This window comes from Pseudophryne corroboree, chromosome 10 (assembly GCF_028390025.1).
Source record: "Pseudophryne corroboree isolate aPseCor3 chromosome 10, aPseCor3.hap2, whole genome shotgun sequence".
In the NCBI taxonomy this organism is placed as follows: Eukaryota; Metazoa; Chordata; class Amphibia; order Anura; family Myobatrachidae; genus Pseudophryne; species Pseudophryne corroboree.
In genome coordinates this window covers 130,801,480-130,816,276 of record NC_086453.1, presented here as the reverse complement: position 1 = coordinate 130,816,276, position 14,797 = coordinate 130,801,480, and the positions used below count along the sequence as shown (strand labels likewise).

The 14,797-nt window shown below is 44.1% G+C and overlaps 1 pseudogene; it reads right to left on the bottom strand.

Annotated features, from left to right (window-relative positions):
- Positions 1 to 14,382: 14,382 nt before the first annotated feature.
- On the bottom strand, positions 14,383 to 14,501 carry LOC134968016 (5S ribosomal RNA; annotated as a pseudogene).
- Positions 14,502 to 14,797: the final 296 nt, after the last annotated feature.

The following is a 14,797-nucleotide window of genomic DNA, read 5'->3' as shown; positions in this document are numbered from 1 at the left end:
TCCTGGCAGCTACTCTCTGGTCCAGAGCACTGATTGAGGACTCAGATCCACACACACAGCAAACTTTGTAGAAGAAGCTGCTACCACTGGGCATGTGCAGCAGCTCTGCTCTGTCCCTTAAACTGCATGATGTGGCCGCAGCTCTAGTAATCATATTATATACCATTGCTATTGTTCTAATGTGAGCAAATTGTCCTGAGGAGGGGGGTTTCTGAGCAACCAGAAACCCCCCCTGCATTTGCCTATGGTGTCCCAGTGTAAAGGGCTAATATAGTCAGCCTACTATATCTCACCAGTGTCCAAGGCACTTCAATGTGTAATCCAGGCTGCTGAGCCACTCCTGTTTTTGTCTGGTCCACAAAGAAAGCAAAGTCCAGTACATATAAGCAGTGACTCCATGTCAACACTATCCTGAAGTCCTCCCTCTGCACTGTATATTTTTAAACCCTTTTTCATTTACCAGGGGCTGCCAATGGACCTCCCCCAGTCTTCACAGTGTGGCTCCAGCATGTATAATATAGCAGGATGCAACTCAGGGTCTTATTCTGATTTGTACACAATGCCGTTATTTACATAGCTAAGCAATTATTGGATGACTGTGCATGTGGTGCGGACACATTGTGCATGTCCTAAGGTACTTTTGTGATGCTGATTGCAGTGAGGATTTATTCTTAGAGTGATTGATAGACAGAGACCATTTGGGGGAAGTAAAGGGGAATGGCAGTAAAAACAGTTGTGTCATGACCATTTTTTGGGGCATGTCTCTGCTTACATCTGATATTGTGCATGCAGAAAACATGGCACCAGTAGCACAGCTCTTGTGGCCACTTTGTGAGACCAAAGACTCCCTTGGGGGTGTTATGTACCTCACTCTCAGTGGCTGATAATCTCTATGCAGAAGATGTTTCACCAATAATAGTAGACTAACCCAGAACCACACTGTTCACTGGTACTTAGCTACCGCCTGGACTTGCTCTCAGTAGTGCACAGTTGAGGAGTGTCTGGGAGACTCGCAGCTATGGTGTCTCATACAGGGCAAATGATACACAGAGCATACATGCCAGGCCAGTTCAGATGACAGGAGAGGTTAACTGAACAGATGCAGGAAAAGAGTTCAGGAGTCGGCTGGGATCCAACATACAGGATAGCAATATCCTCAGGAACAACAAGTACAGGAGCTAGTCTTGGTAAAACCTAACACCAGCAGTGAATTCACTGAGTGCATTTATGGTGGAAACACTCAATCAGCTGCTGGAATGATATAATTTGAACATCCACAAGAACACAGTGTTGATTTGAGCAGCTGTGAAATAGCAGCCCTGTGAACCGTCAGTCAGGGCAGGTGCTGCTTAATTACTACTGAGCCAGAGTGGAAAGCAGTTGCCTAGCAACCTCAGCACACATAATTCCATTGAAAACAGGCAGATCACAGACAGAAGTGTAACAGGGGGTCGATGTTCCTTGGATTTGCGCAGATGCTGCGAATATGTTGTGGTTGCTGAGATTTTTGATGGCTTCAGTGGGTGTCTGTAATAATTTCTGGGCGGCTGCTTCACTTGCGTTATTTCTTAAGTCTGTAGCCTGATGAAAATTGCTGCTGCATAGGCTTGTGTTGTGTGTATAAACCGGAATCAGATCCTCAGTGGGAAACATGCTGCCTGCACATATATGCATCGGCCAAGACGATTATTACATTTCACAAAAGAAAAGTGATAATATTTGAGTGGACAACACCTTGTGCAGTAATTAAGAATTGTACAATAGACATAAATGTATGCATATTCAATTAGCACAATAAAATACAAGCAATCTTAAACACTTTTTGGATGAAAATCAATGTCCAGAAGGCTAAACCCCTTATTTTCAATGTCCAGACACTCCATCCCCTCTCTGCAGGTTCAAGATTTGTACTGGTGAACTTGTGTTTTATTTAAATGTCCATTGGCTGCCAACAGAGCAACAAGCCACCATGTGCCAGCCCTTCCCCTGGAAACTTGACACCAAGACGTCATGACAAGGGGGTGGAGCCGCTGGAACAAGGAAGTGACTGAGGACATAGGAATATCCTTAAGTTTCTGGAGCAACTCTAATGCAGTTTTCTAAGCTGCAGGGTGCTGTACCAGGTATCCTGCAAAACAAATGCTAGTATGATGGGGAAACAATGGTGCATCCTGAGCGGAGGCACTGCTCGTTCACTCCTATGGCCGGTAACCGATTAGCTGTGGTAATTTACTGCAGCTAATGGATTTGGCCAGGGCTATCCAATTAGCCTCGATATGCTTTGGGTGCCACAGGCCACCGGAGCCGCAATAACACATGGGATTGGGAACTTATTGCAGATCCCATCTATTATGGTACGATCACGGGTCCTATTTTGGCAGATAAAATTGGCCTATAATTGCATAGCGCAATAATGACCATTGGTCAAAAATGACGATGTCAGGATGTTTTTATCAGCCGAAAAAAGATTGCACATAATTGGATACCTCCTTATTGCTTATTCGTTGCTGGCAGATCAGTAAGTATCCAGGTTTAATTGTCATGCATGGACTTTAATTCCTTTTCAGACACTTTTGTCCATCTGTAGACTACCTTTCTTAGAGGTGAGATATGTCTTCCCAAGACATGAGTTCAAGTTCTATTATTGCACTTACTTTGTACGAGAAGCAAAAAGGTGGTTTACCCTTGTTCTCCCTTCTTATCACCCAACTTCATTCTCTGTTCTTGACTGTGTGTTCTCATTCATGGTGTCCGACCCCACACAGACACTCATTGAGAAGCTATATTGGCGGTATATTTAGTATTGGATTTCTTCTCTACGTAATCTCTTCAATCAAACACACACCATTGCTGATAGTCACCTTGGGGTAAATTTACTAAGATGGGAGTTCTATTTAAGATGGGATGTTGCCCATATCAAGCAATCAGATTCCAGGTATTATATTCTAGAAGGTGCTAGATAAATGAGAAGTACAATCTGATTGGTTGCTATCGGCAACATCCCATCTTAAACAGAACTCCCATCTTAGTAAATTTACCCCCTTGTCTGTTCTTCAGGCTATGATACTGCATTCTTTTGAACTCTCACTATTCCAACAAGAATCTCCACTGCTCTTGGTATAAGTTGCTGTGCTTTCCTTCGGGAATGGTTTGCACCCAAAACCTTTGATGTTTTTTACACTAGGTTTTTCACCATGCCAAATTTCAAAGTGGAATTTCCTCTGCTGTTCTGGAAAATAATCTGTGGGGTCAGTAAGTAACTATCATTGCTGCTTCCCTGCTATTTTCAGATAACTCACTGTTTGAGCATGCATTATGAATTCAAAGTTCTGTTCTTCTTTCCTGCTACCCATTTTGCTCTGATGTATATGTCTTTCTCTTACGTCCTAGAGGATACTGGGGTCCACATTAGTACCATGGAGTAAAGACGGGTCCACTAAGAGCCTTGGGCACTTTAAGAAATCAATAGTGTGCACTGGCTCCTCCCTCTATGCCCCTCCTACCAGACTCAGTTTAGAAACTGTGCCCGGAGGAGCCAGTCACGCTCAGGGAAGCTCCTGAAGAGTTTTCTACATTTATTTTCTGTTTTTTGTTTTCAGGCAGGTCTGGTTGGCACCAGACTGCCTGCTTCGTGGGACTTAGGGGGGAGAACGGCCCAACTTCCTAAAGAGTTACTGGTCCCGTTTCTCCACTGACAGGACACTGAGCTCCCGAGGGAGTCATTCGCAAGTTCCACCACGGCAAGCGTACCCTCCCGAAGCACACCGCCACCCCTAACAGAGCCAGAAGATAGAAGAGTGGTGAGTACAGCACTTGTGTCCCGGTTAGTGGGTCGCCGGCGGTAATGGCGGCACAAGGGTAGGAGCGCAGCGCTGATGCAGGCTGCGCTCCAGGGGGCTCAGGAGGACATACACATAAGTGTGTCCTGCTGTGAGGGGCGTGCTGAGCCACCAATAATTACCCACACTGGCCAACAGCCCTAACAAGAGTTTTAACCCTCTGTTAGGCACACTAATACCTCAGGCCAGTATAAAAAAACCAGGAAGCCGCGCACCATTACAGGGGTGGGGCTTCACTATGAGCGGATCCAGCAGCTCACCAGCGCCATTTTCCCTCTGCAGCTTACACTGACAGGAATCACAGGGAAGCGCAGCTCCTCCACAAAGACTCAACATCTCAGCAGTACCAGGGGGTCTTAAAAGGGGGGGGGAGTGTTGTAGTATACTAAGCCCTATTAGGGGACTTAGTGTGGTGACCCAGCTGAGTTCTTACTTGGCTACAAGGGCGCTGTGTGGCTGGCTCCATTTCCTGTGTCTACCTGTGGGCTCTGTGTGTGTTAAACCGTGTTTTCACCTTCTGTGTGTGGGTGTGTGTGTGTGTCCCTTCATGTTACCATGTCCAAGGACTGTGTTTCCTGCACAGCAAAGTGACTGTCCTCCCCCGGAGACTCACTACCCTGTACTCAGGATAGTGCACATTCTCAGGCTAGTGGGGCTGAACCCCCATGGTTAGATTCCATTAAAGGGATGATATCCAGTATTTCTACTAAATTATCCCATACTGAAAAAGAGACGCAATCCTTAAGACAGTCTATGGATGACCTGATGAACAGAGATTCAGGTCCCATACCAGCGTCTCAGGCCCCCGCCATTTGCCCACAAAAGCGTACTCTGGCCAAGCTCATGTAGGCTGATACTGATGACGATACATTAGACCCAGAGGAGGGTGAAGTGGATGCAAGTGTGTGTGTGTGTGTGAGGGGGGGGGGGGGGGATGCTGTCCTGTCACAGGGAATACAGGCCCTGATAGAAGCTATTAGAAATGTCCTGCACATTCCTGACAGGGTGGCGGAGGTAGAGGAGGAATCTTATTTTAATTTAAAAAAGAAATCCTCAGCAACTTTTCCTGCATCAAAGGAATTGAATGCCCTGTTTGAAGAAACTTGGGCTAATCCTGACAAAAAGTTTCAGATCCCTAAAAGATTAATTACATCCTTTCCCTTTTCTCTGGAAGATAGAAATAAATGGGAAAACCCGTAGATTGTGGATGCATCAGTGTCTAGGTTGTCACGTAAGATAGTCTTACCTGTTTCTGGGGCAGCATCCTTAAAGGACACGGCTGAACGCGAGATTGAGACCACTCTTAAATCTTTATACACTGCTGCTGGGGTGGCCCAGAGACCCACTATTGCTTGTGCTTGGATCACTAAGGCCATTGCTAAATGGTCAGGTAACCTAATTGACGGATTAGATTTCTTACCCAGAGGGAGATAATTTTACTCCTACAGCATATTCAAGACTTTGCCAACTTTATGGTGGAGGCCATAAAGAAAATTGGTTTGCTCAACGGACGCACTACTGCTATGGGAGTGTCAGCACGCAGGGGCTTGTGGTTACGCCAGTGGACTGCGGATGCGGATTCCAGAAAAGGCGTGGAAAGCCTACCATTCACAGGTGAGGCCCTTTTTGGAGATGAACTGGATAAGTAGATATCCAAGGCTTCACTAGATAAGTCTACATACCTTCCATCCGCAGCACCCCCAGCTAGGAAAACCTTCTCCGCTCCAACTCTGCAGTCCTTTCGGACAACGAAATTTAAAGGCAAACCCAAAGGTTCTTCTACAGCCTTCAAAGGCAATAAAAGTAAACCCAGAAAAACAGCAGCTGCAGGTTCTAAGGAACAGACCTCCGGATCTGCTTCCTCAAAGCCTTCAGCATGACAGTGGACCGCCCTGCCTGGAAGACAGGCAGGTGGGAGCCCAGTTACGTTGTTTCAGTCACATTTGGGCAACATCTTGCCAGGATCCCTGCGTAAAAGACCTTATCACCCAGGGATACAGACTAGAGTTTCAGGAACTCCCACCTCACAGATTCTTCAAATCATGCTTACCAGCTTCTCCAGAAGCAAGTACAGGTTGCGTATCCCTTATCCAAAATGCTTGGGACCAGAAGTATTTTGGATATCAGATTTTTCCGTATTTTGGAATAATTGCATACCATAATGAGATATCATGGTGATGGGACCCAAGTCTAAGCACAGAATGCATTTATGTTTTATATACACCTTATACACACAGCCTGAAGGTCATTTAATACAATATTTCGAATAACTTGTGTATTAAACAAATTTTGTGTACATTGAGCCATCAGAAAACAAAAGTGTCACTATCTCAATCTCGCTCAAAAAATTCTGTATTTCGGAATATTCCGTATTTTGGAATATTTGGATATGGGATACTCAACCTGTATGACCTTACAGGCAGCCGTTCAAAAACTGGTACAGACTCAGGTCATTGTCCCAGTTCCACCTCAACTACAAAACAGGGGTTATAACTCCAACCTGTTTGTGGTACCGAAACCGAACAGTTCGGTAAGGCCCATTTTAAACCTCAAATCACTGAACCCGTACTTGCGGGTGTTCAAGTTCAAGATTGAGTCTCCTAGAGCGATGATTTTAGGTCTGGAGGAAGGAGAATTTCTGGTGTCTCTGGACATCAAGTATGCGTACCTTCATATTCCAATTTGGACGCCTCATCAGGCTTATTTAAGGTTTGCACTACAGGACTGTCACTACCAGTTCCAGGCCCTGCAATTTGGCCTCTCCACGGCACCGAGGGTATTCACCAAGGTAATGGCAGAGATGATGGTTCTCCTCCACAAGCAGGGAGTGAACATAATACTATACCTGGACGACCTGCTGATAAAAGCACCATCCAGGGAGAGGTTGTTGGACAGCATTGTCCTCTCAACCCGACTACTTCAGGATCATGGGTGCATTCTGAACCTACCAAAATCCCACCTGGAACCAAAATGGAGGCTTCCGTTCCTGGGGATGATACTGGATACGAAGGAACAGAAGGTATATCTTCCGTTGGAAAAGGCACTGGTAATACAGTCGATGGTGCGGGATGTTCTAAAACCAGCCCGGATATCGGTGCATCTATGCATTTGCCTTCTGGGGAAGATGGTCACCTCTTACGAGGCTCTGCAGTATGGAAGATTTCATGCGAGGCCCTTCCAGTTGGATCTGTTGGACAAATGGTCTGGATCGCATCTTCACGTGCACCGGAGTTTACGTCTGTCACCAAAAGCCAGGATTTCTCTTCTGTGGTGGCTTCAGATTTCTCACCTGACCGAGGGTCAAAGGTTTGGGATTCAAAATTGGATTCTGCTAAACACAGACGCAAGACTCAGATGTTGGGGAGCAGTCACCCAGAGGGAACAGTTCCAAGGAAAATGGTCAAGTCAGGAAACCATTCTTCCAAACAATGTTCTAGAGCTAAGGGCCATATACAATGCCCTCCTAAAGGCATGACATCTTCTTCAAGATCATGCCATTCAAGTTCAGTCGGACAATGCGATGGCAGTAACGTACATAAACCGACAGGGCGGAACAAAGAGCAGAGCGGCAATGTCAGAGGTAACAAGAATTCTCCTCTGGGCAGAGAGACATGCGGTGGCACTGTCGGCAATCTTCATCCCGCGAGTAGACAACTGGGAAGCAGACTTCCTCAGCAGACACAACCTCTACCTAGGAGAGTGGGGCCTTCACCCGCAGGTGTTCGAGTCCTTAACACGTCGGTGGGTAATTCCACAGATAGACATGATGGCCTCTCGTCTCAACAAGAAGCTAAAGCAGTATTGTTCCAGGTCGAGGGACCCACAAGCTGTGGCGGTGGATGCTCTGGAGACTCCATGAGTCTACCAGATGGTTTACGTGTTTCCACCTCTTCCATTGATCCCAAGAATTCTCAAAAGAATAAAAAGGGAAAAGGTTCAAGCAATTCTCATTGCTCCAGATTGACCAAGAAGGGCCTGGTACACGGATCTACTGGAGATGCTCCTAGAGGACCCATGGTCTCTGCCTCTTTGAGAGGATATTCTGCAACAGGGGCTGTTCATCTATCAAGACTTCCCCGACTACGTTTGACGGCATGGAAGTTGAGAATCAAATTCTAGCCCGGAAAGGCATTCCAGACAAGGTTATTCCAACCTTTATCCAAGCCAGGAAAGGGGTAACGTCTAAACATTACCACCGTATTTGGAAAAAATACATCTCATGGTGTGAAAACAGGAAATTTCCTGCAGTGGAATTTCAACTAGGACGTTGTCTCCTTTTTCTACAGTCAGGTGTGGATGTGGGCCTACGTTTGGGCTCCTTGAAAGTCCAGATTTAGGCCTTATCCATTTTCTTCCAGAAACAATTGGCTTCCCTCCCTGAAGTTCAGACGTTCTTGAAGGGTGTTCTGCACATCCAGCCGCCCTTTGTGACTCCAACAGCACCTTGGGATTCTTAACGTGGTGTTGCAGTTTTTACAGCCTTTACAGGAGGTTGACGTAAAGTTTCTTATGTGGCAGACTGTTACACTGTTGGCATTAGCTTCAGCAAGGCGTGTGTCAGAACCGGGGGCATTGTCTCACAAAAGCCCCTATTTGATTTTTCATGAAGATAGAGCTGAACTCAGAACTCGTCAGCAATTTCTTCCTAAGGTGGTGTCTGCGTTTCATATCAACCAACCTATTGTGGTTCCGGTGCTTACTGACACCTCTGCTACCTCAAAGTCCTTGGATGTTGTGAGGGCTTTGAAGATCTATGTGAAACGGACAGCTTGTCACAGAAAATCTGACTCATTGTTTGTTCTCTATGATCCCGAGAAAATTGTGTGTCCTGCTTCTAAGCAGTCTATTGCTCGCTGGATCAGGCTTACTCTTACTATCCAGCGGGCTTATTCTACGGCAGGATTGCCAGTTCCTAAAGTACAGGCCCACTCTACTACGTCGGTGGGTTCTTCCTGGGCGTCTGCCTGGGGTGTCTCAGCTTTACAGCTTTGCCGAGCAGCTACTTGGTTGAGTTCGAACACGTTTGCTAAGTTCTACAAGTGCGATACTTTGGCCTCTGAGGACCTTCAGTTTGGTCAATCAGTTCTGCAGGAACCTCAGCACTCTCCCACCCGGTTTGAGTGCGTTGGCACACCCCCATGGTACTAATGTGGACCCCAGTATCATCTAGGACGCAAGAGAAAATAGGATTTTAATTACCTATCGGTAAATCCTTTTCTCGTAGTCCGTAGAGGATACTGGGCGCCCGCCCAGTGCTTCGTGTTTCCTGCACTGTTAGTTCGTTAAGTAATGTTGTTAATTCAGCTGTTGCTGTTCCTTTTCAAGTTTGGTTATCATGGCTTTCCTCTTGTTTGTGTGTACTGATTCGAATCTTACCACTGTTCTGTTACATCCTTCCTCAGGATAAGTCCGTCTCCTCGGGCACAGTTTCTAGACTGAGTCTGGTAGGAGGGGCATAGAGGGAGGAGCCAGTGCACACTATTGATTTATTAAAGTGCCCAAGGCTCCTAGTGGACCCGTCTATACCCCTTGGTACTAATGTGGACCCCAGTATCCTCTACGGATGGGGAGAGGATACTGGGGTCCACATTAGTACCAAGGGGTATAGACGGGTCCACTAGGATTTACCGGTAGGTAATTAAAATCCTATTTTTGATGCTTTATGCCATGTTACCTATTTTATGTCCTGTAAAATTACCGACATTGTACAGATGGTAGTACGGATGGTGTAAAGGTTAGCATTACTGCCTCACCGCACTGAAGTTATGGGTTCAATTCCCAACATGGCCCTAACTCTGTGGAGTTTGTATATTTTCCCCGTGCTTGCGTGGGTTTCCTCCAGGTGCTCCGTTTTCCACCCACAATCCAAAAATATACTGGTAGGTTAATTGGATCCCAACAAAAATAACCCTAGCGTGAATTTGTGTACGTGTACATGTGGTAGGGAATATAGATTGTAAAGTTCACCGGGGCAGGGACTGATATGAATGGGCAAATATTCTCTGTAAAGCGCTGAGGAATACATGTCCGCTCTATAAATTACTGGTAATAAATAAATAAATAACTTGAGATATGAGTGAATTTTGTTGAGAATTATTACTTATCATTCCTACATAACCCTATATTTTCTTTCAATACAGTACTTTAACTTTGTTCTTTATTAGATAAGTGACTGTACATGTTAAGAGGCTGTATATATACTCTGTAGCTATTGCCTCCAGGTGTGGGTAATTGTGTAGGACCACACACGTCACTGTGGCTCTGCTCTCACTTATGTTTTATGGACTTTTGTGCTTGTGACTTTAGCTTTTATGTAACCTCAGAATTTCTGGACAATCTGAGAGTATGAGATCCTTTGTCTGATCCCATTGTTGCAGTTCATTTATGCTTTCAGGGGGGTATATTTACTAAAGGTAGATTTTGCGGCTTTAGTGTATATGTAATCAATTTTCATTCAGGCAAATCTGAAACCCGACCAAAACCAAATATTGACCAAACATCAGTACTTTTACATAGACGACTACAGGATCCACGGATTTACTAACAGTCGGTTTGAAAAGCACACAAAACTCGAACATAAAACGACACAGAAATCCCCAAAATAATAGACTAATAACAGACAGGCGATTTTAGCTTCTTAAGTACATTCTACTGGATGGAACTTAATTGTGATTAGAGATGAGCGGGTTCGGTTATCCGAGATCCGAACCCCCCTGAACCTATTTTACACGGTTCCAAGGCAGCCTCGGATCTTCCCGCCTTGCTCGGTTAACCCGAATGCGCCTGAACGTCATCATCTCGCTGTCGTATTCTCGCGAGATTCGTATTCTATATAAAGAGCCGCGCGTCGCCGCCATTTTCACTCGTGCATTGGAGATTGAACGGAGAGGACGTGGCTGCGTTCTCTCCCTGAAAAGCTCCATATCTGTGCTCAGTGTGCAGCAAATATCTGTGCTCAGTGTGCTGCAAATATCTGTGCTCAGTGTGCTGAAAATATGTACGTTCTCTGCCTGAAAACGCTCCATATCTGTGCTCAGTGTGCTGCAAATATCTGTGCTCAGTGTGCTGCATTGTGGGGACTGGGGACCACCAGTATATAATTATAGTAGTACAGTACAGTACAGTAGGCCATTGCTGTATCTTGCAGCTCTGTGTCAAGTATACTATCCATATCTGTGCTGCATTATTGTGAGCAGTATATAGTAGGACAGTGCAGCATTTTGGTGACCAGCAGTATACATATAGTACAGTACAGTAGGCCATTGCTGTATCTTGCAGCTCTGTGTCAAGTATACTATCTCTGTGCTGCATTATTGTGAGCAGTATATAGGACAGTGCAGCATTAGTGACTAGCAGTATACATATAGTACAGTACAGTAGGCCATTGCTGTATCTTGCAGCTCTGTGTCAAGTATACTATCTCTGTGCAGCATCATTGTGAGCAGTATATAGTAGGACAGTGCAGAATTTTGGTGACTAGCAGTATACATATAGTACAGTACAGTAGGCCATTGCTGTATCTTGCAGCTCTGTGTCACTTCTAGTATCCTGATCAGTGCTCAATATCTGCTGCATTGTTGTGACCAGTATGTATACTGTACTGTGCGACGTGTGTTATACACCTGGTGATTTTATACATCCTGTAATCTGTACTGAGCGATGTGTGAGATACACCTGGGGATTATACACCCTGTGTACTGTACTGTGTGATGTGTGAGATACACCTGGGGATTATACACCCTATATACTGTACTGAGCGATGTGTGAGATACACCTGGGGATTATACACCCTATATTATTATTATTATTATTATTATTATTATCCTTTATTTATATGGCGCCACAAGGGTTCCGCAGCACCCAATTACAGAGTACATAAATAATCAAACAGGAAAACAGCAACTTACAGTTGATGACAGTATAGGACAAGTACAGGGTAAATAAACATAGTTACATCAGAAGATGACACTGGAGTAAGTATCAGGTGGCAGAAGACTGCTGGATGTGGTACAGTTGAAGAATATTAAAGTAAGACAAAGGATAAGCACATGAGGGAAGAGGGCCCTGCTCGTGAGAGCTTACAATCTAAAGGGGAGGGGTACACAGACAGGGGTGACACAGATGGGGTACATAGAGAATGTGGAACAGAGGGTTAGGATGAGATTTGGCTGGGTTTGGTGAAGAAGTGGACCCCCAGAAGGCACAAGTCAATACTTAACATTGCAACATTTTACTGGGCTATGCAGGAGAAAATTAAAAATATGGGAAAAAATAAAAATAAAAATCGATAACTTTTACCGCTTTCAAAAAGGTCAATGGAAGCTGAAATAATGGACAACTACCTCATGGAAGCCAGATACAGTATACCAAACAGTACTTAGCAGAGTTAGGAATGAGTGCTTATGAAATACAGTAACATTTTGTCATAATATTTCAGAAACTGCATGGCTGGTTTCTTGCACTCTTTTGCTCTAATACATCACCTGCTTTAGGATTTATATTCAAAAACATTATGTCTCTATAATCCCAAAAACGTCAGTCTTCTTGGAAAGTGGTTTGTTCCTTTGTAAGGGAAAGAGAACAAACGTTCTCAAACAACGGTTTCTCAATTTCTTTTTCCTCTGGGAAGGGATTGTGGATTCGCAGGAATATCTGAGCATTTCTGTAATCAGAAAGCAGCGACTTTTTACAAATGTTTACATTAGATTATGTTTGCCCCCCCCCCAAAAAAAAAAAAAAAGTACAGTATCCAATTTAGGATGTCTTCACCAAATCGTAGACATAAATATGGAAATCGTCATCAAACTTAATGAAGTACACAGATGGTTTAGCTTCAACTTGATAAATAACCATGCCAGTCCTTTTTGAGCCATCTTCTTTGGCATATTCCACTTGCTTGCCCACCAGGCTGTCCACAACCTCCCCTAGTTCTCTTTCAGCTGGAGGGGAATCATTTGAGTCTGGCATGATCCGAAGATCTCCTTCTTTATAGTCATCTAAAAGTTGATACATATATAAGACTGGGTCCTTTTCATAGGTTATATAATAATAAAACCATGGCCAGTATTTACTAAAAATCCGAGTTTGGCTGATTTGTGTTTGTGTCCGGGAATTCACTAAGCACCAATCTCGGCAGTGTCTTGTCTATTCGTAATGGTTTGAATGACAACGTTCCGAAATACGAATGAATAGACCATCGGTCAAACGCGGCTGTTATTTCATAGAATACGGGAATTCACTATTCATTCGTATTTGGGTGTTAGTCTTTGAGTGCTCAAATGCGGTCGTATTTTTTTGCGATTCGTAAAAAAAAGCGGCAAAAAAATAGACCTGCTTTTTTTAGTCGTATTTACATGTGTTGCAAATAAAAAAATCACTCACACCTGAATTAGGATGCCTATAAAAGGATGTTAGGCCCATTTCAATACACCTACACTCAGAAATGGCAGCAGGACTGTGGGCCAGTGATGTTTTGTGTGCTGTGGGATTCCTCAGACTCAGACATCAGCCTGTAAGTAACCAGGGCCAAGAAACTGAACATGGTCAGTAGGTTGTGCAGGTTCCGCGGACGCTGCGCAGGCCTCGTTTTTTTAGGGGGCGTTTAAACTTGAACGCATTGTCCGATGATAAGGTCATACAGATGTTCCGTCTAAATCGTAACAACATTTTCCGTCTGTATGACCTTGTCAAACTGGGCCTAGACCCTGAGACAGCACGCTCTCGCCCTGTCTCAGGCCTGCACAAACTCCTGGCTGTGTTGCACTTTATGGCTACTGGCAGCTTTCAGGCTGTGAGAGAAAGAGTTAGTTTGGTACCGCACAGGACTAAAGTGATATCTTTGTAATGGGTTCTTATAAAGTTTGTCCCTTGTAGACCAACAGTGCATGTGCATAAGTGATGCCTGAAATCGGTATCCAAGGAGTTGCTGTTGTTGGTGGTGCACCCAGAGTCAATAGCATGTAACAATATTTCAGAGAAAAAAGAGAGACTCTGTGTTGGGGCACGCTTAAGAAATAAAACGTAACTTTTAATTATAATGTATTAAGATTGTGGTACACAAACAAACACACACATATACTTAATGAGAAGGTTTTAAAGGGTTTTTAACCTTCCTCTGCTTGTATTTTTGAATCTAAGAGCAGATTCTCATTTATTAATAATAAAAAAGGGGAGAAATTGTTGAATAGGAGTATCAGGTCTCCAAATTCTATAAGTATTGTTCGGTGACAGTGACACCTGCGATGAAAATATCAGAAATTCAATTTCAACATAACAGGAAAAAAGGTTTCCGACATATGACACATAGGCATTTGATATGGCAATTTAGATTAAACATTTTTTTGGTCTAATAGTCAATGCCTATTATGATAATGTAACCTGGTATCTGATAATCTGCTATTGTTAAATACTGGTCAACATGTACAGTGAAAGAAGAATATCCAAATTAGTCAAAGAACAGATGGGCGAATGAAAAAAGATGTAAAGTCGGTAAGGGTCATAGGTTGCTCCAACACTTCTGCTTTTCACATGGAAACAGAGATATTTACTACTGCACCTAATATTCCCTAGCAGTCTCCCATCTAGGTACTGATCAGGCTCTTCACTGCTTAGCTTCCAAGATCAGGCGAGATTGGGCGTAACCAGTGAGATATGGCAGTATTATCACATAAATTGTGAATGAGAGGGTGTCTGGTTATTTGCACATACCAGAAAAGGTACTCCTGCTATCCGTTAATAAGCACAGTCTCTCTGTTACTTTTGCATTGCAGAGAAATTTAATGACCGGCATCAGGATGAGTAAGTACTGAAAGAGGCAAGATACAGGAAACGTATAGGTTCAGGGCCCGTCTTCTGCTGTCCACCGTCATATGATAATATAGCGGACAGTGGATGAGAGAGGCGGGTTACCTGGGCCTATTGAAAATTAGTGTGAAATTACACAGGTATCTTAAAGTTTC